General features: G+C 45.0%; 1 pseudogene; it reads left to right on the forward strand.

Annotated features, from left to right (window-relative positions):
* Positions 1–6,379: 6,379 nt before the first annotated feature.
* On the forward strand, positions 6,380–6,497 carry LOC124556895 (annotated as a pseudogene).
* The last annotated feature ends 732 nt before the right edge of the window (positions 6,498–7,229 follow it).

Below are 7,229 nucleotides of genomic sequence, written 5' to 3' on the forward strand. Positions count from 1 at the left end.
TGAGGACAATTTTCCTGAAGTCTCTTCGTAGTCGTACTGTTCTGTATATACTGGACGTTTCTATTACGGGCCTTCGGAGTTAATAGAGGGGACCTAATAAAACTTTGATAGGGAACCCCTTTCCGGAGATGTACAGTCCGGATGTAAAATATGAAGACCGGATTACTTTCAAATCTCCTGGTTCACGTTACGCAGACGGGGGAGAAAATGAACTCCTGTGTGTTCTACTGCGCTCTACTTCAGCCAATGGCATAATCAGTGTTTCGCGTACTCGTCGTCGGGTTCTCTTCTACGTGTCGAAGGACGTCTTCTTCAAAGTCGAGAGTGCGGCGCGACCATGAAGCACCAAATTCAAACTTGCTAGTCCAGCTTCTCGCAGTCGTCATTGTAGTGAGAATAAAATGGCGTGTGATGTAATTCAAAGACTGAGATCATTTTAATACTATTCTCATGTTAAAATCGTTATTTCTTAGACAACTATGACATAAAGAAGGTACCGTTTGTGTCAAACCATGGTCTGATGTAAGACGAAGGCCCTAATCTGATCAGATTAAATAAGTAAATAATAAATAAATAATCACAACTGGGGCTGACAAAGGGCCCTCTTTTCAATCTTTTTGTGTACCGTGAAGCCGGAGATCTAAATGTGATTCAGTCTTTAAACTCCTTACGTATCTTCATCAAAACTTCGTCTAATAAGTTCCTTCAGTAGTCCCTATAAACCTGTAATAGGCATTGTGAAACGCCCTGTATAATTCAATAGTGAGAACAAGGAGAGTTTTTCCTTAACCACTGACGCCTGGGCTCTGGTACAAACCTGAAGGTTTCTGAGACATAATCTCCCAAGGAGGCTTGTGCAATTGTTCACAAATCATTTTAACTTATGGAGGGAACCCGTGGTCATCAGCGGTTCGTTACAGACTAGTAATATTATTCTGTTCTTTTTTCGGTTCGTTACCCCATTTCCATTCGTTTTTGAGAAAATCTTCACTACTCTTAAAAGGATTTTAATATGCATGCACGAGAATATGTAACACAAGACAGAGTACTGTAACAACTCTCAGACAGATATTAAAATACTGTGATGTGATTGACGTCGCTTAGGAGAAGCCAGTTATAGTGTCGTTGAGTCTATCTCTCATTTCATACAGTGAATCCATAAACGTCGTGCATACTGACAACTCATTATCAGTAAACCTTTCAAGCACTTATGTATCACTGTTAACGCTAAATTACCAATGCAGGAAAAAAAGAAAGTCGGGGCAGGACAGAGTAGTACTCAATGCATATTTGAAGAGGAGGAGTAGAGTGGCACTGTTGAGGTGAACGTCAAGTACCGCCACTGAAACGTCCGCAGCTCGTGGTCTAGTGACTAGCGTTGCTGCCTCTGGATCGTGGGGTCCCGGGTTTGAGTGCAGGCCGGATTGGGGAATTTCTCTGCCAGGAGACTGGGTATTTGTGTTGCCCTCATCATTTAAAAATTGCTCTGAGCACTATGGGACATAACTTCTGAGGTCATCAGTCCCCTAGAACTTAGAACTACTTAAACCTAACTAACCTAAGGACATCACACACACCCACGCCCGAGACAGGATTCGATCCTGCGACCGTAGCGGTCGCGTGGTTCCAGACTGTAGCGCCTAGAACCGCTCGGCTACTCCGGCCGGCCCTCATCATTTCATCATCATCATTAGTGAGAGTGGCTAGATCGGATTGTGAAAACATTGGAGCGTATAAGAATTGGGACTTTGTAAGGATGCTGATGACCGCGCAGTTGAGCACCCCACAAACCAAACATCATCATCATCACCGCCACTGAATAGAGTGAGTCTGATTGTAAACAAGACACACAACTGCACTGCTGTTCAGATATTCTTAGCGCTATACATGTAGAACAAGAGATGACACAAGAAATCAAACACAGGGACCGAGCCACGGGAAACCATTGGTTCCTTGTATCAGAAAATGTTTTTGAAGCTTCTCCAAAATTTTGTGGGTGGAGTTGCGGGTCACCCTCTATTACTGTATATCTATATTGCCACTGAAGATGGTCTCTTGAATGTGACTAGGCTTGAGAGTAAACACTACATGCTGGAAGCAAATTTTTGATGGTTAATAATGGCGATCTTAAAATTTTACATGGCTATAGAACACCAAATGCAGAAAAAAATTTGTACAAATCATTTATTTCAGTTATTCGTAAGGTATCGTGTGCTACGGTTTCCGAGTTTCACCTTCCGTCTGCCTCAGAGTTAATACACGGGGTACGAGTTGTGGGTATTCCAATATAGAGTACGCAGCAGTACCAGCACGCTCCAGCGCGCGCGCTTGCGTGTGTGTGTGTCTGTGTATGTGTGTGTGTATGTACGTGCGTAGGAATCTTGAAACCGCATGGAGGCGGCGGGAAGCCGCAAATAAGGGCTGGTCCTCGCTCGCTCGCTTTCCTTTCTGGTACCAGCAGCAGCAGCAGGCAGCAGCTGACATGAGGGTTTGTTAGTTCCGCTGGGTGCTGCCGCCAGAGTCGGCTAATTCGCTGTGATGTCGGGCCCCCTGCGCCCTGCGCCGTGTGCCGTGCAACTCTCTCCAACTTTGCACTTACAAGGCTGCCGCCCGCGATCGCTCTCTCGGCAAGGGGATAAAGGCAGGGAGGAAGGGGGGGGGGGGGAGCCAACGGAAACGGGGGAGGGGTCGGATCGGTTGCTTTTCCTTCACCCCCAACTTTCTGGGGATTCTTTCCAACTACAAACTGAGACGGTCGAGTCTAAAGTGATGCAACAGTCTAGTCTATCCCGCACATGTTGCTGTGATATTTACAGAGACAGAACTTTTTAATTGCTAGGTGGGGACGCTAATATCTTGCATAGAGCAACGCTTCATACACACAGGAATTTACGAGATGTATTTCATAACACATATGTTATTAAACTTCTTTCGTTCCTCCGTATCTTTACATTCATGACAGGTGTGGCGCACCTGTTGTACAAATTACATCCATACGTATACTGTACGTAGTCCTTACTGGGAAACACATCTCTTCTACTGAACATGTGCTCTAGCTCTTACGGTATTCATTTTAGATCCCATGTTTACTAGACAGTTTCTTCTTGTTTTGGCCCGTGCTACATCCTCTGATAACGTGCAAAGTAAAGAGCTTACAGTAGAAGAGGTCCACTGTCAGAGGACTTATGACTTGGTCGTCTTCGAACTAGGGTCCCTTATGACAAATTAATATATTTACTCTTCTCCGTCATCTCTGAAAGTTCGTAGTATCATTATGGTGTCATCATGTATAGAATACAGAAGCAATAGTGTGGAGATTTATTTGAATTATAGTGTATTACGATTTAATGAATAAAGTACCTGATCTCATGTGAAATTCTGTAAGTGGGACTACGCCGGGCCTATCGCTGCACGAAAATGCTGTAATTTCATCTAATTCATGTCTTTCGAAAGACGAATAAGTAAGTGATAATTAATGGAAACCCTCAGCTGCCGACAGGTGTTGTGGATTTACCTCAATGAGGACAGCTGAAAATGTGTGCCCCGACCGGGACACGAACCCGGGATCTCCTGCTTACATGGCAGATGCTCCATCCATCTGAGCCATCGAGGACACAAATCAATAGCGCGATTGCAGGGACTTATCCCTTGCGCGCTTCCCGTGAGTCCCACATTCCCAACTGTCCACAGTCTACATATCTATTAAGAACATTAGGAATGTACATTGTGGATAGTAGGGAATGTGGCTCTCACGGGAAGCGTGCAAGGGACAAGTCCCTGCAGTCGCGCTATTCATCTGTGTCCTCAGTGCCTCAGATGAATCGAGCGTCTGCCATGTAACCAGGAGATCCCGGGATCGAGTACCGGTCGGGGCACACATTTTCAGCTGTCCTCATTGAGGTAAATCAAGAACACCTGTCGGCAGCTGAGGGTTTCGATTAATTGTCATCTATTCTAGACAAGCTGCACGGTCATCTATGTACCTGTTCTATCGGAAACAGTTACTATCTTCATATATAGAATAAGTAAGTATCTGTTCAACGCAGCGTCATGAGACAGAAATGTTTAGAAGCAGCGGTCGGATAGTCAACAAAGTTTCTCTTTGTTGTCTTTTCCTGGTGACATGCACCAGTCTTCTGAGACAAACCAATATGTTTTATCAAAAAGAATAACAAGAAAATAAGTTTCTACAATATATCAGGCACCAGTGTTTCCCATCTAAGTAATTAATATGGTTCAATGCACGTTTTACGAAATTAATTTAGTGATTAAGACATCTTCTTTGTATAACTCACATGCCAGCGTTCGACAATCGGTTTCAGCATTAAGAGAGGGAAAATTATAAACAAGTTTCTGTGGCACGAGCACACTACGGTATATTGGCAAATACCTACCTACTTATAACCCATATGTCAAAGCGCTTTGTCCGCAGCTCATGGTCTCGCGGTCGCGTTCTCGCTTCCCGACCTCGGGGCCCTGGGTTCGATTCCCGGCGGGGCCAGGGATTATCACCTGCCTCGAGATGACTGGGTGTTTGTGTTGTGCACATCATTTCATCATCATTTATGCAAGTGGCAAGATTGGACTGAGAAAAAATGGTGGGAACTTGTAGGGGCGCTGATAACCGCGCAGTAGAGCGCCCCACAATCCAAACATCATCGTCATCAAAGCGCTTGGCTCCCACAGTTTTTAACTTTAAGCTGGACTGCGATTCGTGTTTTTACGCATCCTTTTATATAACACTGACAAGGTCTGAGTGTGAGTTATTACGTGTGCAATTGGGATACGCCATTTTATCGGACACGTTCCTAGCAAAATGGAGAATTCACTATACATTCAGCTACAACTACGATCTAGATCACGTAATTAGCAGTGATTTTATACGTGCGACGTATTTAAGAACATAGCACTGATGCGAACGGTCTTACAAGATTGTTCAAATGGCTCTGAGCACTATGGGACTTAACTTCTGAGGTCATCAGTCCCATAGAACTTAGAACTACTTAAACCTAACTAACCTAAGGACATCACACACATCCATGCCCGAGGCAGCGGTCGCGCGGTTCCAGACTGTAGAGCCTAGAACCGCTCGACCACTACGGCCGGCTACAAGATTGTTAACTCTAGGCTGTTAAATATCTGAAGGAAGTATGTTTCACTGACAAAAGACACACGTTTAAATTGACCAGTTTTAGTTAGTGGTCAACGGAGAGAAAACTGTAAGACGAGCTGCGTGATTCGTTAACAGTTTGTTTCGTGGAACCGAGAAATTCCAAAAAAGACTAATCGCATAGTGGTAAAAGTTATTCCCTATATTCCGAAAGAAGTTAACTTCCGATACGAGTCAAGAACGTACTACATTCTCCATTCTGACGCCTCATGCAGAGATCACAAGCATAAATGTAGAGAAGTCAGTTTGGAAAATTTCTTCCTGTATAGCTCCCGTGAACCGAAAACGGAAAAAAGAGTAGGCGTGTGACGTTTGCAATACACTGTGCGTCTACACAGGACTGTCACTTGGAGACTCCAAGGGAAGATGCATTTGAATCGACAGTCGGTCTTTCTGGGTACCACTCTCCTGCCGAACAGTGAGGCTGTGGGAAAAGTATACTGGGATACGAAGAAGGTTCCGCCGTACGCGTCCTGTGTACGTGTGGCGACACAGTAGTCGAGTCGGATAGTATCGTTTTACGAAACATGATGGAATGTTTCAGCATTTCTCTCGTTGTAATAGATATATTCTTGTAGCATTATAAGAAACTACTCAGCTTCCCTCTCTGTTTTTATCTCGGGTTCGGTGACAGGCGCATTAAAATTTTACGCGGCCGCGCTGGCCGGCGGAACAGCGGGAGTGGCACTCAACTCGGAGAGACGGACCCGCGCCGCGCCGTTTGGGGGTCCGCCCCGCCGTACATATTTCATATCGCGCGGTCGCAACGGCCGCCATTAAGGACGGCAGGTAGCGGCTCCCAACAATCCCCGTAAAACGCGGCCGCCTGTAGTAAAATTCTTGCTCGCCAGTACCGGACACGGCCCACCGATTGATTGCCAGGGCCACGCTCACAATTACGAGCCGTAGGACTTACAGAGTTCACACTCTACCTTTCTCTTTCACAGTACACCTAGCCTCTAAATACGAACAGCTCAATCTCTGACACAAGGTCTGCAACCATCACTGCTTCAGGCCGCTAAGTAATAATAATACATTTACTATAAAAACTTTACTGACGCGTTTCGGGCAAGATCGTTTATCAGAATATCACAAATAAGACTTATGCTAAATATCGCCTCAAGTGGTAACGCTGCTGACATCGGCGTTCGTGGAGATACCTCTTGACACGATACGTTAGATTCAATTTCTTTCCGATGTTCTGAGCGTACCAACGGCCTTGCCGCAGTGGTAATACCGGTTCCCGCCAGATCACCGACGTTAAGCGCTGATGGGCTGGGCTAGCACTTGGGTGGGTGACCATCCGGTCTGCCGAGCGCTGTTGGCAAGCGGGGTGCACTCAGCCCCTATGATGCAAACTGAGGAGCTACTTGATTGAAAAGTAGCGGCTCCGGTCTCGGAAACCGATATACGGCCAGGAGAATGGTGTGTTGACTACATTCCCTTCCATATCCGCATCCGGTGACGTTTGTGGTTGAGGATCACACGGCGGCCGGTCGGTACCGTTGGGCCTTCATGGCCTGTTCGGGAGGAGAGTTTTTCTGACCGTGGGTTATACTAGAAACGTGCCACTAGTATTTTTGAAAATATGCATTCTTCTAAATTAGCGACGTAATACAGAGCTAAAGGTGACATGAAATTAATAATTGCGGTCAGTGGCATCTTTCAGCTGATGTACAGTATACTGTATCTCATTCCACTATTGATGATATTGTTGCGCAGAATTGTTCTTTTGGGTTTTGAATGTCACTAGAACAATAGTTGACGTGCAAACTGAAATCTCTACAACTGCCTTTATATTTTCCGTCGGTGTACTTTGAGTGTTGCGTTATTAAAATCCACAGGGTAAAAATAGTAGACAAAGCGTCCGTTAGTGTCGTGAAGAAGTAACATGACAAACACAGAAAGAAAGAAGTATCTTTTGAAACAGGACTTCGTGTGAAACCAGGAGACATGAAAGACTATTAGTCAGCTTAAATGAAATATGGAATAGCTCACCAAGGTAGTTTAAGTAATATTATCTGACACTAGCAAAATTTTCTTGGTTTCATATTGGTCG

Source organism: Schistocerca americana, chromosome 1 (assembly GCF_021461395.2).
Source record: "Schistocerca americana isolate TAMUIC-IGC-003095 chromosome 1, iqSchAmer2.1, whole genome shotgun sequence".
Lineage (NCBI taxonomy): Eukaryota > Metazoa > Arthropoda > Insecta > Orthoptera > Acrididae > Schistocerca > Schistocerca americana.